Source organism: Scyliorhinus torazame, chromosome 4 (genome assembly GCF_047496885.1).
Source record: "Scyliorhinus torazame isolate Kashiwa2021f chromosome 4, sScyTor2.1, whole genome shotgun sequence".
NCBI lineage: Eukaryota > Metazoa > Chordata > Chondrichthyes > Carcharhiniformes > Scyliorhinidae > Scyliorhinus > Scyliorhinus torazame.
Window position 1 is genome coordinate 189,208,472 of NC_092710.1, and position 18,589 is coordinate 189,227,060.

The 18,589-nt window shown below is 48.3% G+C and overlaps 1 protein-coding gene and 1 non-coding gene across 3 annotated transcripts in view; one reads left to right on the top strand and one right to left on the bottom strand.

Annotated features, from left to right (window-relative positions):
- The window catches only part of trim54 (tripartite motif containing 54), a 110,466-nt gene that overhangs the window by 82,195 nt on the left and 9,682 nt on the right, over positions 1 to 18,589 (bottom strand). The window lies entirely within an intron of this gene.
- On the top strand, positions 11,840 to 12,034 carry LOC140415697 (U2 spliceosomal RNA). The gene has a single exon (XR_011944620.1). It is a non-coding gene; the product is annotated as a U2 spliceosomal RNA (small nuclear RNA).

The window sequence follows — 18,589 nt, forward strand, 5'->3', positions numbered from 1 at the left end:
CTTGTCTTATGTTTTTCTGTTTGTAAAAAGAAAGCTTCAATACAGTTGCCTTTCTCCAGCCCGCCTCTGCACCAGGCATCCTTCATGCCAGGTACCCCCTGCACCTGTTCCGGGTTCACCCAACCCGACTCCTAACATAACATAGAACATAGAAAATACAGCACAGAACAGGCCCTTCGGCCCACGATGTTGTGCCGAACCTTTGTCCTAGATTAATCATAGATTATCATTGAATTTACAGTGCAGGAGGCCATTCGGCCCTTTGAGTCTGCACCGGCCCTTGCAAAGAACACCCTACCCAAACTCAACTCCTCCACCCAACACCAAGGGCAATTTTGGACACTAAGAGCAATTTATCATGGCCAATCCACCTAACCTACACATCTTTGGACTGTGGGAGGAAACCGGAGCACCCGGAGGAAACCCACGCAGACACGGGGAGGATATGCAGACTCCGCACAGACAGTGACCCAAGCCGGAATCGAACCTGGGACTCTGGAGCTGTGAAGCAATTGTGCTATCCACAATGCTACCTACAATTACATAGAACATAGAACGATACAGCGCAGTACAGGCCCTTCGGCCCACGATGTTGCACCGAAACAAAAGCCATCTAACCTACACTATGCCATTATCATCCATATGCTTATCCAATAAACTTTTAAATGCCCTCAATGTTGGCGAGTTCACTACTGTTGCAGGTAGGGCATTCCACGGCCTCACCACTTTTTGCGTAAAGAAACTACCTCTGACCTCTGTCCTATATCTATTACCCCTCAGTTTAAAGCTATGTCCCCTCGTGCCAGCCATTTCCATCCTCGGGAGAAGGCTCTCACTGTCCACCCTATCTAACCCCCTGATCATTTTGTATGCCTCAATTAAGTCTCCTCTTAACCTTCTTTTCTCCAACGAAAACAACCTCAGGTCCATCAGCCTTTCCTCATAAGATTTTCCCTCCATACCAGGCAACATCCTGGTAAATCTCCTCTGCACCCGCTCCAAAGCCTCCACATCCTTCCTATAATGCGGTGACCAGAACTGTACGCAATACTCCAAATGCGGCCATACCAGAGTTTTGTACAGCTGCAACATGACCTCCTGACTCCGGAACTCAATCCCTCGACCAATAAAGGCCAACACTCCATAGGCCTTCTTCACAACCCTATCAACCTGGGTGGCAACTTTCAGGGATCTATGTACATGGACACCTAGATCCCTCTGATCATCCACACTTCCAAGAACTTTACCATTAGCCAAATATTCCGCATTCCTGTTATTCCTTCCAAAGTGAATCACCTCACACTTCTCTACATTAAACTCCATTTGCCACCTCTCAGCCCAGCTCTGCAGCTTATCTATGTCCCTCTGTAACCTGCTACATCCTTCCACACTGTCGACAACATCACCGACTTTAGTGTCGTCTGCAAATTTACTCACCCACCCTTCTGCGCCTTCCTCTAGGTCATTGATAAAAATGACAAACAGCAATGGCCCCAGAACAGATCCTTGTGGTACGCCACTTGTAACTGAACTCCATTCTGAACATTTCCCATCAACCACCACCCTCTGTCTTCTTTCAGCTAGCCAATTTCTGATCCACATCTCTAAATCACCCTCAATCCCCAGCCTCCATATTTTCTGCAATAGCCTACCGTGGGGAACCTTATCAAACGCTTTACTGAAATCCATATACACCACATCAACTGCTCTACCCTCGTCTACCTGTTCAGTCACCTTCTCAAAGAACTCGATAAGGTTTGTGAGGCATGACCTACCCTTCACAAAGCCATGCTGACTATCCCTGATCATATTATTCCTATCTAGATGATTATAAATCTTGTCTCTTATAATCCCCTCCAAGACTTTACCCACTACAGACGTGAGGCTCACCGGTCTATAGTTGCCGGGGTTGTCTCTGCTCCCCTTTTTGAACAAAGGGACCACATTTGCTATCCTCCAGTCCTCTGGCACTATTCCTGTAGCCAATGATGACATAAAAATCAAAGCCAAAGGTCCAGCAATCTCTTCCCTGGCCTCCCAGAGAATCCTAGGGTAAATCCCATCAGGCCCCAGGGACTTATCTATTTTCAGCCTATCCAGAATTGCCAACACCTCTTCCCTACGTACCTCAATGCCATCTATTCTAATAGCCTGGGTCTCAGCATTCTCCTCCACAACATTATCTTTTTCCTGAGTGAATACTGACAAAAAATATTCATTTAGTATCTCGCCTATCTCTTCAGACTCCACACACAGCTTCCCATCCCTGTCCTTGACTGGTCCTACTCTTACCCTAGTCATTCGCATATTTCTGACATACCTATAGAAAGCTTTTGGGTTTTCCTTGATCCTACCTGCCAAATACTTCTCATGTCCCCTCCTTGCTCGTCTTAGCTCTCTCTTTAGATCCTTCCTCGCTACCTGTAACTATCCATCGCCCCAACTGAAACTTCACACCTCATCTTCACATAGGCCTCCTTCCTCTTAACAAGAGATTCCACTTCTTTGGTAAACCACGGTTCCCTCGCTCTACGCCTTCCTCCTTGCGTGACCGGTACATACTTATCAAGAACACGCAGTAGCTGATCCTTGAACAAGCTCCACTTATCCAGTGTGCCCAACACTTGCAGCCTACTTCTCCAACCTATCCCCCTCAAGTCACGTCTAATGGCATCATAATTGCCCTTCCCCCAGCTATAACTCTTGCCCTGCGGTGTATACTTATCCCTTTCCATCATTAACGTAAACGTCACCGAATTGTGGTCACTGTCCGCAAAGTGCTCTCCTACCTCCAAATCCAACACCTGGCCTGGTTCATTACCCAAAACCAAATCCAACGTGGCCTCGCCTCTTGTTGGCCTGTCAACATATTGTGTCAGGAAACCCTCCGGCACACATTGTACAAAAAATGACCCATCTAATGTACTCGAACTATATCTTTTCCAGTCAATATTTGGAAAGTTAAAGTCTCCCATAATAACTACCCTGTTACTTTCGCTCTTATCCAGGATCATCCTCGCCATCCTTTCCTCTACATCCCTAGAACTATTTGGAGGCCTATAGAAAACTCCCAACAGGGTGACCTCTCCTTTCCTGTTTCTAACCTCAGCCCATACTACCTCGGAAGATGAGTCCCCATCTAGCATCCTCTCCGCCACCATAATACTGCTCTTGACTAGCAGCGCCACACCTCCTCCTCTTTTGCCTCCTTCTCTGAGCTTACTAAAACACCTAAACCCCGGAACCTGCAACATCCATTCCTGTCCCTGCTCTATCCATGTCTCCGAAATGGCCACAACAACGAAGTCCCAGGTACCAACCCATGCTGCCAGTTCCCCTACCTTATTTTGTATACTCCTGGCATTGAAGTAGACACACTTCAAACCACCTACCTGAACACTGGCCCCCTCCTGCGATGTCAAATCTGTGCTCCTGACCTCTATACTCTCATTCTCCTGTACCCTAAAACTACAATCCAGGTTCCCATGCCCCTGCTGCATTAGTTTAAACCCCCCAAAGAGCACTAACAAATCTCCCCCCCAGGATATTTTGTGCCCCTCAGGTTCAGATGTAGACCATCCTGTCTGTAGAGGTCCCACCTTCCCCAGAAAGAGCCCCAATTGTGCTATCCACAATTCGACCCTCTACCCCTGGTCGAAGGTCTGACATTCAGTAAAACATTTTCATAATTCGGGCTTGCATAGCCTGGAATTCGAAAAGTCTAGGTCCATGCGTCCCTCAGTAAAGCCAGAAGGGGGAGCAGGGTGCTCATTCTAGTATTCCCTCCGAATCTCTCTGCAATATCCAAAGTTCCACCTTCTCACAGAGACAGCGCTCTCACAAAATTCAGGTCCAATTTTACATCTGGACTAGGCATTCACTTGAAGTCAGTCAAGAGAGATTTTACCCAGGACAAGTTCGCCCTCTATTGGTAAGTAATATTTTACTTGCCTGCACACAAGAGAAACTTCCACATATACAGGTTGCAGCACTAGGATACCACGATTTTCCATTCACCCTATACTGGTCATTAGGTGCATTTCTAGAATACAGTTAGACATGATGAATAATGTGGTTTGATTTAGTGGTTAAAGTTTAGTGATTTACATGACACTTTCTTTTCCAGTCAGAAGACCTGCAGGAGATGGGCAAAAATTGTGGATCACTGAAGATACCGATTCATACAAGTAGATCCATCATATCGTCTCCGAGTTCAGTGAGACTGATATCACTGTCTGTATTTCTTTCAGTTTTTCTCTTAATCATGTAATTTGATCACCAATTGTAAGTGAAATACCTTTAAGCTTATTAAATATTCAGTTAAATGGCAAATGTATGGGAAAAAAGGAATATCAAAGCAGGCCATTTGGCCCCTCGAGTCTGCTCCACCATTTAACTTGATCATAACGGATCTTCTACCTCAATGCCATTTTCCCACACTTATGTCCATATCCCTCACAACAGTTTTCATAGTTTTATTTGTAGAATCAGGTCCTCTCAGAATATAGTCTCATCTCTCCACCCCAGTGAGTACATTCAACAATTCTGACTATTATGAAATATCAGTTCTTGGAATGGAAGAATTTTCTGCAATCTTGTATTTCCCTAGCTTGGTCTATGCAATCCAAAATGTTAAAATTAGATTTGCTGAGAATCTGTTCAAATATGATGCTCAACTGGTCTAATGTAGTAAGAGCTCAGTGTGTAAGGTCTACGAAAGCACAGGTGCAATTGGGTTTATAATTACTCCCCCTGTCCATTTCTGATTCCACGCTCATCTATTTGTTTCTGCCGGACCTCTTCATTTAACCTTCGCTGGATGATTCTAGATTAACCCTAAAGTTATCATCCCAATCTCTTTAGCTGAAGCGAAAACTGACCCGCTGTCTCCTCAGACTCGCACCAAAGCTCTCCCTGCTGCATTTCCAATTTGTTCTCCAATTGCCTGAGCCTCAATCAACTGAAATCTGCTTCAACACCAACCTGCTTCTGACTGTCCTTATCCCTTTGTGGAATCCCCTGATGTTCCTTAATTCAATCTCAAAGATATATACCCTCCGGCTGCATTAAAGTTACTTCATTTACTATTTGAAGTGGCATTAACAACAATAGAAGGACCAGTAACAGAGTGAGTTGTGGGGGCTTTACTTTTTAAGTAAACAGATGGTAGCAGCACAGAAGTGCACAATAGCTTAGAAATTGCAGCACATTGGGTCGCCTGCAGTGGTGGCGCAGTGGGGAAAGTTGGAACTTAAAGTTAAAACATGTAGATCAGGCTGGAAAAAAGTCATTGATGAAACTGGGGCAAAAATATTTTTTAATCTTCTCAATATATTAAAGAAAATTATTTAAAGGAAGAGAAGTGGAAAGAAAGGAGGAATTATGGGGGGTGCACAAATGCCAGCTTCAAAGGGCCTAAGGGTGTGGAATAATGGAATTAATGGGTGCTGGGATGGAGTGGTGGGAAACAAGGCTGAAAGAAATTGCAAAGGTAAAGTAGAGCAAGGCTGTGGAGTGATCTAAAGACAAGAATTAAACATTTTAAAGTTAATACATTACGATGGAGTGAGTCCATGTAGATTACTGGGGATGGCTATAATTGTCAAGTAGCATGTAGCAAAAGGTAAAATGTAGGCTACTGAATTTTGGAGAAACTGGAGATTGAAGGATGGAATGCTGGAATGGTGAACATTGGAGTAATCAAGTTTGGCTGCAACAGTCGTGGTGAGGTAGAGGTAGGAGGTGCTTCAGAAGTGTAAGTAAGCAATCTTAATGCTGGACAGGATGTGTGATTTAAAGCTTTGCTTTGGGTGGAACATTACGCATGATTTCATACAGTGTGGTTCTGCCTGAACAGGCTCCCAGATTGGGGCAGGTTTCAGGGACAATGGAGTAGAACTTTTGTCTTCCCAATATACAGTGGAAGGACGTGGTAGCACCATCTGCAAAAATCAGGAAGTATGAGGCAGCTCTTTTGCTATCATGGTTTTGTTCATACCCAGTTAGGCTTCTTAACCAATCATCAGCCCTTTCAGATAGAGAATGTTATGTGGCAGGGACATGCCTGAAACAAAGAATGAAACAGGAAGAAAGTTGGTACACCTCTGATTCACCTATTTCCTGACTGTAACAAGGGAGTTCATGATGTACGCTCTATGGTAGTCACCACTGTTGTATTATGTTGTATATTGTATATACTGCACTGCATACGAGGGTATTACGGTAAGGCCCCTGTACGACAGGTACGGGGGTAGATCCCTGCCTGCTGGCTCCGCCCAGTAGGCGGAGTATAAATGTGTGCTCTCCAAACTGCAGCCGTTTCGGCAGCAGCTGTAGGAGGCCACACATCTCTATGTAATAAAGCCTCGATTACTCTCTACTCTCGTCTCGTTGTAATTGATAGTGCGTCAATTTATTACAGAGATTTTACAAAGATGGATCTCCGCATCAAGCCGGATCGCCTGCAGCTGCATCGTCAAGCAGACAACGGCAAAAGGACTTCGCACATTGGCCAGCTTGCTTTGAAGCATACATCGGATCTGCGACAGACCCAATCCCAGAAGCACAGAAGCTCCAGATTCTGTACACGCGGCTGAGCTCCAATGTCTTTCCCCTGATCCAGGACGTGCCTACCTATGCAGAGGCCATGGCTCCACTGAAGGAGAACTATGCTCAGCAGACCAACAAGATCTACGCCAGGCACCTCCTGTCCACGCGGCACCAACTTCCCGGTGAGTCTGTGGAAGATTTCTGGCGTGCCCTGCTCGCCCTGGTGAGAGACTGTGATTGCCAGGCCGTTTCGGCCGCTGAACATTCTAACCTGCTAATGAGAGACGCATTCATTACGGGAATAGGGTCGGCCTACATCCGCCAGCGCCTCTTAGAAGGGGCTACACTTGACCTCGCGGCGACCAAGATACTAGCGTTCTCGCTCACTGTCGCCTCACGCAACATACAGGCGTATGCCCCCAACCGCATGGCCCACCCCTCCTGGACATCGTGGACCCCGCCAACGGCCACCCCATCGTGGACCCCATCAGCGACCGCCCCCAGCCAACCCCATGCCTGCGCCACGCAGCAGCCAACCAACCCCAGGGGACCTAAGTGCTACTTCTGCAGACAGACTAAACACCCCCGGCAGCGCTGCCCGGCACGGAGCGCGCTCTGCAAGGCTTGCGGCAAGAATGGACATTTCGCTGCAGTGTGCCAGGCCCGTCAATCGCCGCTATTGTCCCAGCACCCCCCTCATGTGGCCAGTGGGCGCCGCCATCTTCCTCGCATCAGACCTCGTGCGGCCCGTGGGCGCCGCCATCTTGCTCCCCTCACAACACGTGCGGCTTGTGGGCGCCGCCATCTTGCTTCCCTCACAACTCCTGCGGCCAGTGGGCGCCGCCATCTTGCTTGCCTCAGAACCAATGGGCAGAGCCATCTTGCCTGCCCCAGGACACTTGCGGCCTGAAGGCGCCACCATCTTGCCTGCCTCAGGACATGTGCGGCCCGTGGGCGCCACCATCCTCCCTGCCTCAGGACCCCTGCCCGTCGGGCACCTCATCGGGCCGCTCATCGCCTGCAGCCGCCGACGACCAGCCGCATCTCACCTCCGTAACGATCGACCAGTCCCGACCGCACAACCTCGTGACTGCGTCGACAAAGGTGAAGGTCGACGGGCAAGAGATATCCTGCCTTCTGGAGTCCGGGAGCACTGAGAGCTTCATCCACCCCGATACGGTAAGGCGCTGCTCCCTCGCGGTACACCCCATTAACCAAAGAATCTCCCTGGCCTCCGGATCCCACTCCGTGGCGTTCCGGGGGTACTGCATCGCCACCCTCACCATCCAGGGCGTAGAGTTCAGCGGCTTCCGGATCTACGCCTTGCCCAACCTGTGCGCTGCCTTGCTTCTCGGCCTGGACTTCCAGTCCAACCTCCAGAGCCTAACCCTGAAATTTGGCGGGCCCCTACCACCCCTTACTGTACGCAGCCTCACGGCCCTTAAGGTCGACCCACCTTCCTTGTTTGCGAACCTCATCCCGGATTGCAAACCCGTCGCCACCAGGAGCAGACGGTACAGCGCCCAAGACAGGATCTTCATCAGGTGTGAGGTCCAGCGGCTGCTGCGGGAAGGTATCATCGAGGCCAGCAACAGCCCCTGGAGAGCCCAAGTGGTAGTGGTGAAAACCGGGGAGAAAAACAGGATGGTCATTGACTAGTCAGACTACAATCAATCGGCACACGCAGCTCGACGCGTACCCCCTCCCACGCATATCTGATATGGTCAATCTCCCCATTCGCAAGGTGGACCGCCATGTACCGCGTTTGAAGCGGACGGCCGCCTTTACCATTTCCTGAGGGTTCCCTTCGGCGTCACTAACAGGGTCTCGGTCTTCCAACGGGAGATAGTCCGAATGGTTGACCGGTATGGACTGCGGGCCACTTTCCTGTACCTGGATAACGTCACCATCTGCGGCCACGACCAGCAGGACCACAACGCTAACCGTTCCAAATTTCCCCACACCGCCAAACTCCTCAACCTAACCTACAACAAGGAGACGTGTGTGTTCAACACGAACCGATTAGCCATCCTCGGCTATGTGGTTCAGAACGGAGTTCTAGGGCTCGACCCCAATCGCATAGGCCCCCTCATGGATCTAACCCTTTCCCACTGCCCCAAGGCCCTCAAACGATGCCTGGGGTTATTTTCGTACTATGCCCAGTGGGTCCCTAACTATGCAGACAAGGCCCTCCCACTCATCCACTTCACTGGTTTCCCACAGATGACCGAGGCTCACCAGGCCTTCAACCGTATCAAGGCTGACATGGCCAAGGCCGCGATGCACGCGGTCGACGAAACGCTCCCCTTCCAAGTCGAGAGCGATGCATCAGATGTCACTCTGGCCGCCACCCTCAACCAGGCAGGCAGGCCCGTGGCATTCTTTTCCTGCACCCTCCATGCCTCCGAAATTCGGCACTCCTCTGTCGAAAAGGAGGCCCAAGCTATCATTGAAGCTGTGCGGCATTGGAGTCATTACCTGGCCTGCAGGAGATTCACTCTCCTCACTGACCAACGGTCAGTTGCCTTCACGTTTAAAAACACACAGCGGAGTAAGATCAAAAATGATAAAATCTTGCAGTGGAGGATCGAGCACTCCACCTTTAATTATGAGATTTTGTATCGCCCCGGTAAGCTCAACGAGCCCCCCAATGCCCGGTCCCGAGGTACATGTGCCAGCGCACAAGTGGACCGACTCCGGACCCTACACGACGATCTCGGAAACCCAGAGGTCACCCACTTTTATCACTTCATTAAGGCCCGCAATCTGCCCTACTCCATCGAGGAAGTCAGGGCCGTCACCAGAGACTGCCAGGTCTGCGCGGAGTGTAAACCACACGTCTACTGGCCAGACCGTGTGCGCCTGGTGAAGGCCTCCCGCCCCTTTGAACGCCTCAGCCTGGACTGCAAAGGGCCCCTCCCCTCCACCGACCGCAACACGTATTTTCTCAATGTGGTCGACGAATATTCCAGATTCCTCTTCGCCATCCCATGCCCCGATATGACGTCTCCCACAGTCATCAAAGCTCTCAACACCATCTTCGCTCTGTTCGGTTTCCCCGCCTACGTCCACAGCGACCGGGGATCTTCATTGATGAGCTGCGCCAGTACCTGCTCAACAGGGGCATTGCCTCGAGCAGGACGACCAGCTACAACCCCCGGGGAAACGGGCAGGTGGAGCGGGAGAATGGGACGGTCTGGAAGGCCGTCCAGCTGGCCCTACAGTCCAGAAATCTCCCGGTCTCCCGCCGTCAGGAGGTCCTCCCCGACGCCCGTCACTCCATCCGGTCGCTACTGTGCACGGCGACTAACGAAACCCCCCCATGAACGTCTCTTTGCCTTCCCCAGGAAGTCCACCTCCGGGGTTTCGCTCCCAACGTGGCAGCTCCAGGACCCGTTCTCCTCTGCAAGCACGTGCGGCTCCACAAGGCAGACCCATTGGTTGAGAGGGTACAGCTACTCCACGCAAACCCGCAGTACGCCTACGTAGCGTACCCCGACGGCCGCCAAGACACAGTCTCCCTCAGGGACCTGGTACCAGCCGTGTCCCCACACCGGTGCCACCTTCCCTTCCCCCAGCGCACCCCACCACAGCCCCCACTCCAGGACAATCTGTCCTCCCCTTGGTCCCACCCGGGGATGAAAAGGATGTCGACACGCTCCCGGAGTCACCGACGACTGAGCCGATGCCTGACTCGCCACCAGCACTGCGGCGCTCTCAACGACGGATCAAGGCGCCAGACCGTCTAAATTTGTAACCTTCTCTGAAATTTTAATGACAACCTGGATGTAAATAGTTTTCCACCACTCCCGCTGGACTCATTTTTAACAGGGGGTGAATGTGGTAGTCACCACTGTTATATTATATTGTATATACTGCACTGCATACGAGGGTATTGCAGTAAGGCCCCTGTACTACAGGTACGGGGGTAGATCCCTGCCTGCTGGCTCCACCCAGTAGGCGGAGTATAAATGTGTGTGCTCTCCGAATTGCAGCCATTTAAGCAGCAGCTGTAGGAGGCAACACATCTCTGTGTAATAAAGCCTCGATTACTCTCTACTCTCGTCTCGCCGTAATTGATAGTGCATCAGGCTCAAGTTCCAGATTCTTGATCTTAGTTGTGATATTTGGGAAGTTACCAAATACAAGCCAAGTACTTTCTCACAGGAAAATGGCAAAAAAATAGAAAAGGCTCGTCCCCCACCTTCGGCTCAGTTACATGACATTGGCAACACTTGCAGAGAAGGCAAATTTCCAAATATAGTCTGTGCTTCATTACTTTTTTGGTTAAGTTTTCTTGCTGCATTAAATATCGAGCATGATGAATTCAGTGAAAAGATAAAAAGAGAAGCTCCAGAACTGGCTAATTAAACATGATTCAGCAGTCTTCCTGGCTGGAAATGCGGATCAGGAGGTTAGTAGACAATTAAGGGACATAGAGTGGCTGATTCCTGTGTCACTTTAATTCTATTGCACATGCAATGCATCTGAAGGAAGTTAATGCTTTGCAAATCCTAACAACCTGCTTGTTGGAAACATTCCTCTGTTATGAGATAGGTTGCATGATGTAAAGAAAACACCCAGCCTAAAAAACATGTTGAGAATGCACTGAGCATGCCTGAGGAGGCATGTAAACATGTTCCCGTGGTTGAAACCACAGCTGGCAATATCACGGAATCTGAAAGCCAGTAAAGCAGACACTGGCAGAGTAACAATAAACATTCCTGTACCACCGGGGCAACATTCCAACTCAACAATAGGTATTCACAGGAAAAAAACATTTAAGTAAATTTGGAAGGTTATTCGACATGATTCTTCTGGTGTTGTTCATCAGATGCACTCAATGTTTTTATCATCATCATCATAGATTTACAGTGCAGAAGGAGGCCATTCAGCCCATCGAGTCTGCACCGGCTCTTGGAAAGAGCACCCTACCCAAGGTCAACACCTCCCCCCTATCCCCATAACCCAGTAACCCCACCCAACACTAAGGGCAATTTTGGACACTAAGGGCAATTTATCATGGCCAATCCACCTAACCTGCACATCTTTGGACTGTGGGAGGAAACCGGAGCACCCGGAGGAAACCCACGCACACACGGGGAGGATGTGCAGACTCCACACAGACAGTGACCCAAGCCGGAATCGAACCTGGGACCCTGGAGCTGTGAAGCAATTGTGCTATCCACAATGATACCGTGCTGCCCTGCGGTTTTCCCAGCGGTTATGCTCATGTGCTACTCCGATGAAAGTGACACATAAGCTTTACTCCCGCAGATCCAGAACAATGATCGTTTCTCAGCATTTTGGCTAAGATCAAGTGTAGTATCTGCTCGGCCTTTTGGCTCAGATCTGGTATGTCTCTCTTGTGGGGACTATGAATTGGATTCAATTTGAATTGTTTTTTGGAGCGGGCGGGGGGCTGGATTGGGGGGTTTGCTCCTGTCCACACTCTGAGCCCTGGCTTGGTAACTCAGAAAAAGTAATTTAAAAAAAAATCTTATCCAGAACAATAAAATAAAAACAAAACACTGCAGAGTCGGTGTGACACAGACTCAAAACATTAATTCTGGGTGTGATTTTGCGACCCCTTTGCACCTGCTGTCTCTCTCCATGCACCGGGAGCATCACACAAGAGGCCCAAATCGGACTTTGTGTCAGACACAAACCCTCGTTGGCCATGATCCAGAAAATCATATTAAATGAACCATTAAGCTCATTTAAATATGCAGCGCCGGGTTGTGTCCTCACCCAGGCCCCAATTAGTACTGGTCTCCACAAGCGGAGACCAGGCATGCTGGCCACTCCTGGGGTCTCAGGAGTCCATTGGAGCCCCCCTTCCCCCAAGTGGTCAGGCACAGGGCAAGGCAGTACCCTGGCACTCCCCCTGGCACTGCCAACCTGGAACTGCCAGGGGTGTCAGGTTGGTATTGTCAGTGTCAGGGACACTCTCTGGGTCCCAGGTTGGCAGTGCCAAGGGTAAGGGCCTGAGGGGGGCCATGCCCATGAAAAGGGGGTGAAGGGGGATTATGAAGGATGGGGGGGGGGGTTGAAAGGGAGTATGAAGGGGCATCATAAACGTTGACGGGGTGAATGGGGAGGGTCCTGAATAGGGGCCCCTTAAAAGATAACTGCGGGGGAATACTAGTCTGGATCTCTTCCTAAAAGCCGACGGGAAACACCCCGGGAAACAGGGAGAATCGCGGCCCCTGTTATTCTCTCTCTATAGAAGCTGCCAGACCTACTGCGTTTATCCAGCATTTTCCAGTGCAGGAAACGGCCAGTAGGCCCATCGAGTCTGCACCAATTCTCCAAAAGAGCACCCCACCTAGGCCCACTCCTTCTCCCTGTAACCCCATCTCATCTGCACACGAAGGGGCAATTTTATCATGGCCAATCAACCTAACCTGCACTTATTTGGACTGTGGGGGGAAACTTGCTCACTCAGAGATCCACACAGACACGGGAAGAATGTGCAAACTTCACACAGTCACCTGGAATCTACCCGGGTCCCTGGCAATGTGAGGCAGCATTGCTGAACATTCTGCCATCGTGCTGCCCTTGACTTATAGATTTATTTAATTTGGATGTTGTTTGGGGAAAACGGAAGTCTTAAGAAGTTCAGGGATTTGAGATATATTTTGGAACAAGGGATACGTTCTAGATAAACTGTTTGTGTCTTCATGTACTTTCTTTAAATTGTTTTTATTAAATTTTTCAAAATCTTACAAAACATACCATTTTTTATAAAACTCTTGAAATATCAAACAAAACAAGAAAGAGAACACAATCCCCACGCCCCAGCAACTGGCGGTAATTATTTCCTTGAAGTAATAAAAGGCCGCCACCTCCAGTAGAAAACGGAATGATCCCAGCACGGTGTACTTCACCTTCTCTCAGTATGAAAACTCCATTAGATCCCCGAAGCTTGCCAGGGTACTTGGTGGGACTAGCGACTTCCATCCCAGCAGGACCCGCCCGCCTCCAGGCGATCAACGAAACAAAGGCAAGGACATCAGCCTCGGCCCTCGTCTGCAGCCCTGGTGAGTCCGACACCCCAAATATGGCAACCACAGGATTGAGTGCCTTGAAATTCCCCTCAGAGGGGAAATTATATTATACAAGGTGCAAATGAATAGGGAAGTATGAGAAAAGAACCAGAAGCTACTTGACGATATTCTGAAAGTGGCAGGTATTCGAGGGACCCTAACCTGGAGTTCCTTGAAAATAGGAAGAAACTGCAGATGCAGTTCGATCTGTTGTCAACTGTGGCATTCGAGGGGGGTCATTTATGAATATAAGGAGAAGGCTAGTTACCTCTTGGCTCACTGGGTGAGATGGCAGGTGGCCTCCATGGAGATCATTCAGGTCAGGGACTTGAACGTTAAGTTTGTGTCCGTTATGGATAGAGTAAATGGTGCATTGAGGCTTTTTATAAGAATCTTTACAAGTCAGAACCGCCAGAGAAGGGGGTTGGAGATGTTGGCATTTTTGGAGGGTCTAGAATTTTCTCTGATGGGAAGGAGGAGCGCAAAGAGTTGGGACCCAAGTTCGATTCCCGGCTTGGGTCACTGTCTGTGTCTGCATGTTCTCCCAGTGCCTGCGTGGGTTTCCTCCGGGTGCTCCGGTTTCCTCCCACAAGTCCCGAAAGACATGCTTGTTAGGTTAATTGGACATTCTGAATTCTCCCTCAGTGTACCCGAACAGGTGCCGGAATGTGGCGACTAGGGGGTTTTCACAGTAACTTTATTGCAGTGTTAATGTAAGCCTACAGGTGACAATAATAAAGAATATTATAATTAAGTCTTGGCAGCTATAGGACGGATGCAAACAGGTCAGGCCTCGGGTGTGGACCTTGGGTAGGGTGCTTTTTCCAAGAGCCGGTGCAGACTTGATGGGCCGAATGGCCTCCTTCTGCACTGTAAATACTATGAACGTTGGCTGAGTCGCATGAGTATGTACCACGTACCTGGTGGGTGGTGTTCTCACGTGTAATGGTGAGTACGTAGATCTATCATAGATCATCGACATGTGTACCACCATTACACGTGACAACACCATCCACTAGATACATGGTACGTACTCGTGCGACTCAGCCAACATTGTCTACCTCATACGCTGCAGGAAAGGATGTCCCAAACGTGGTACATTGGTGAGACCATGCAGACGCTGCGACAACCGTTTGGCAATCGCCAGGCAGGAATATTCCCTTCCAGTCAGGGAACACTTCAGCAGTAAAGAGCATTCAGTCTGATCTTCGGGTAAACATTCTCCAAGGCGGCCTTCAGGACCCGCGACAACGCAGAATCGCCGAGCAGAAACTTATAGCCAAGTTCCGCACACATGAGTATGGCCTCAACCAGGATCTTGGATTCATGTCGCATTACATTCACCCCCCACCATCTGGCCTGGGCTTGCGAAATCCTAACAACTGTCCTGGCTTGAGACAATTCACACCTCTTTAACCTGTGATTATCCCTCTCTCTGGATCTGTAAAGACTTAATTACTTGCAAAGACACGCATGCAAAGTCTTGCATTGTTGACTTTGTCTATATATGTGTTTCTGGAACCCACCTCTTCATTCACCTGAGGAAGGAGCAGTGCTCCGAAAGCTAGTGAATTGAAACAAACCTGTTGGACTTTAACCTGGTGTTGTAAGACTTCTTACTGTCCTCACCCCAGTCCAACGCCGGCATCTCCACATTCAAAATCTCTGTCAACCTTTTCTTTGATCGTTTGTTAAATTGATGATAATATACACTTTGTAGCAGTCCCTTCCCAGCATTGGAGTCTGGATATCCAGGAGTCTGGATATTTTCATCAGTTCAGGCTCGTTAACCTTGTCCATTGTGATCTCATAATTTTCCACCATAAAGTTGCCAGTTTTGCCATGCATCATTTTTCAATTTAACTGGCGATGGGATTAGAAAATTTACTGCAATGCTTTTTAGTCACTCAATAATTTGCTTGCAGCCTGTGTTTCCTTTGTCCTTCTTCTATGCAGCTAATAATTTAATTTGCAGCCTGTGCAACCGGTGTGTGATTTTCTTTTGTCAGTTTTCAGCAGCTTTTTCGCAGATTCTGACTTTTCTCTGTGCCTTTCTGAGCTATCTCACTTACAGCCTTTATATAGTTTTCTTTTCTTCTTTTCAGCAATGTTTCTGTTACAAATTTGAACCTTTCTGTGCTCCTTGGTTCTCAGTTACTTCCCTGTGTCATTTCCAGGGTTAAAAAAATCTTTTGATTTCTTCACTTCTATACACCATGTTTCAAGTATTATGACTGCAAACTTCTTCAGTGTGTAATCAGCAAGAGGTCTTTATTGAATTGTCCTAGGATGTTTACCTTCACTAATCAGTTTAACAGTGCCTTAGGTACAAAATAATTAATGAACAATGCAGCCCGCTCCACTTCACTGAAATCAGCCATTCATTGAACTTTATGTAAGACAGCATTTTGAATTTCTGGAAAAGAAAACTAACTGTGGGTCTGAGACAATAGGTTTTGCTTCACGCTCTTCAGTGGGTACATGACATTTGCTAACCGTATGCAGTTTGTTTTAATCTGAAGTGAGATGAAGATAAAATACATACAAAGCATGTAGTGCGTTCATGCTCAAGATCTGTAAAGTGAAAGGGCAAGGTAGCAAGCATTGCCACATTTTAGCCTTGTCCATAGCCAACTGAAATCTAATAGCATCTTTTTCCTACTATCACTGTCGGCCAGTATAAGATTACACCATGAAATTCCAGCATTGTTACAATCATGATCCTTGACTTTTAAACAACTTTGTTGCTCCAAGCACCTTTCTGCAAGGCTCCTCCAGGAAATCAGCCACTTGTGTGTAGTGAGCTGTGTCCTTAGAAACAGCATAGAATCTTAATTCAAACTGCCCTTGATATCACATTGGAGCTGGATGACCTCAGCAAGCTATGCTACAAACGGAGAAATCTGCATTCCTGGACCATAGTGTGATCTCATGGATTAGGTAGCGCTGGAGCAGCTGTCAAGTTGGTTTCATAGCTTGGGCTTCCAACGGTTTTCAATACGAACACCCATAGGGCTGCCCAGTTATGCATCTTGTAACTCACTCAGACCTCCAGTAGGAAGTGAAGAGCCTGGTTTCAAAGTGACAAAGAAATATTCAAAGTATATTAAAAGGGGAGCCCTCCCACTGACTAGTCTTTGAGATGACACTATCAAAGTTACGTTGGTTTTCTCCACTTACTGAAGGATCTGAGACACTGCAGGGAACACACTGAATTACTTACCAACATGTATTATCTGTTTAAGTGTTTACATTTTGCACAGCACAGGTTTCTGTAAAGCTATGCAAACAGGACTGAGTGATTTGATCAAACAGAGGGAGAATAGGAATTTGGTCGGCGTGCTAATTATTTAAACCAGGAGGCAACATTGAAGAAGTTAATAGAAACATAGAAACTAGGATCAGGAGTAGGGCATTCATCCATTCGATCATGCTCCACCGCTCAATGTGATCATCGCTGATCCTCTATCACAGTGCCATACACCCGCTCTGAATGATCAGTAATTAATTAGATCTAAGTGAATAAAGCTAACTAAGTAGAAGATACTAACATTACAAGGATCCAAACTGCACTAATTAAAAATATGGTGTGGAAAGGATTGGGGGCAGCTTCACAAGTTAAATTTGGGAAAAGCAGTGGATCAAATGAAAAGGGATTTCCGTAGATGGGACATGCTCCCACTGACGCTGGTGGGGAGGGTTCAGACGGTGAAGATGACGGTCCTTCCGAGACTGCTTTTCTTTTTTCAATGTCTCCTGATTTTTGTCCCAAAGGCTTTTTTCAGAAGTATGAATGCGGCGATATCAAGGTTTATATGGGCGGGTAAAACCCCGAGAGTAAAGAGGGCACTCCAGGAACAGGCCCGCGGGGAAGGGGAATTGGCTCTCCCGAGCTTTATTAACTATTACTGGGCTGCCAACATATCGATGGTCAGGAAGTGGTAGTGGGGGAGGGGTCGGTTTGGGAGCGGATGGAGGGAGCATCCTGCAAAGGTACGAGTTTGGAGGCTTTACTGACGGCGCCCCTGCTGTTCTCGCCGCTCGGTATTCTACAGGTGCGGTAGTGGTAGCAGCCCTAAGGGTGTGGGGGCAATGGAGGCAGCATATGAGACTGAAGGGGGCGACAGTGTGGTCACCGATCTGTGACAATCACCGGTTTGTCCCAGCGGGGCTGGATGGGGGCTTTAAGGTATGGCAGCGAGCGGGCAGGGATTGAGAGATTTGGGGATTTATTCATCCAGGAGGGCTTTCCGACCTTGGAGACATTAGAGGAGACTTACATTAACACTGCAATGAAGTGACTGTGAAAAGCCCCAAGTCACCACATTCTGCCGCCTGTTCTGGTACACAGAGGGAGAATTCAGAATTCTCAGCAGGTACGGGAATTGAACCCGCACTACTGGCCTTTGTTCTGCATCACAAACCAACTGTCTAGCTCACTGAGCTAAACCAGCCCCATCTCCCCATAACCCCTGATTCTCCTTATTAATCAAGAACCTATCCATCTCTGTCTTAAAGACACTCAGTGATTTGGCCTCCACAGCACTTCAATGTGTAGACAAGTCAATGTGTAGACATTGCCAAGGCATTTTAGGTCACTGCCATGGATGTAATTGTGACAATGGAGTACGTTCCTGACTTCTGCCCACAAGTGGCACAGTCTTGCTTTTTCCTTGATCTGAGCATTGATTCCTGGCCACCAGAAGTAGCTTGTTGTGAGTTCCTGAAGTTGAACTGTACCTGGGTGTGCTTCAAGTAATTATTCCAATACACTTTGTCACATGTTTGGTGGAATTATTACCTGCATCTCCCACAACAAGCTTCTGTCCTATACTGTTGAGTTTTCTGGAAACATATGGCTTTAATTCGGGATGTGTTCCTATTATATTCCCTTTTAACACCATTTCTAATAGCTTCCTCATAAGACCATAAGACATAGGATCAGAATTAGGCAACTCGGCCCATCGAGTCTGCTCCGCCATTCAATCATG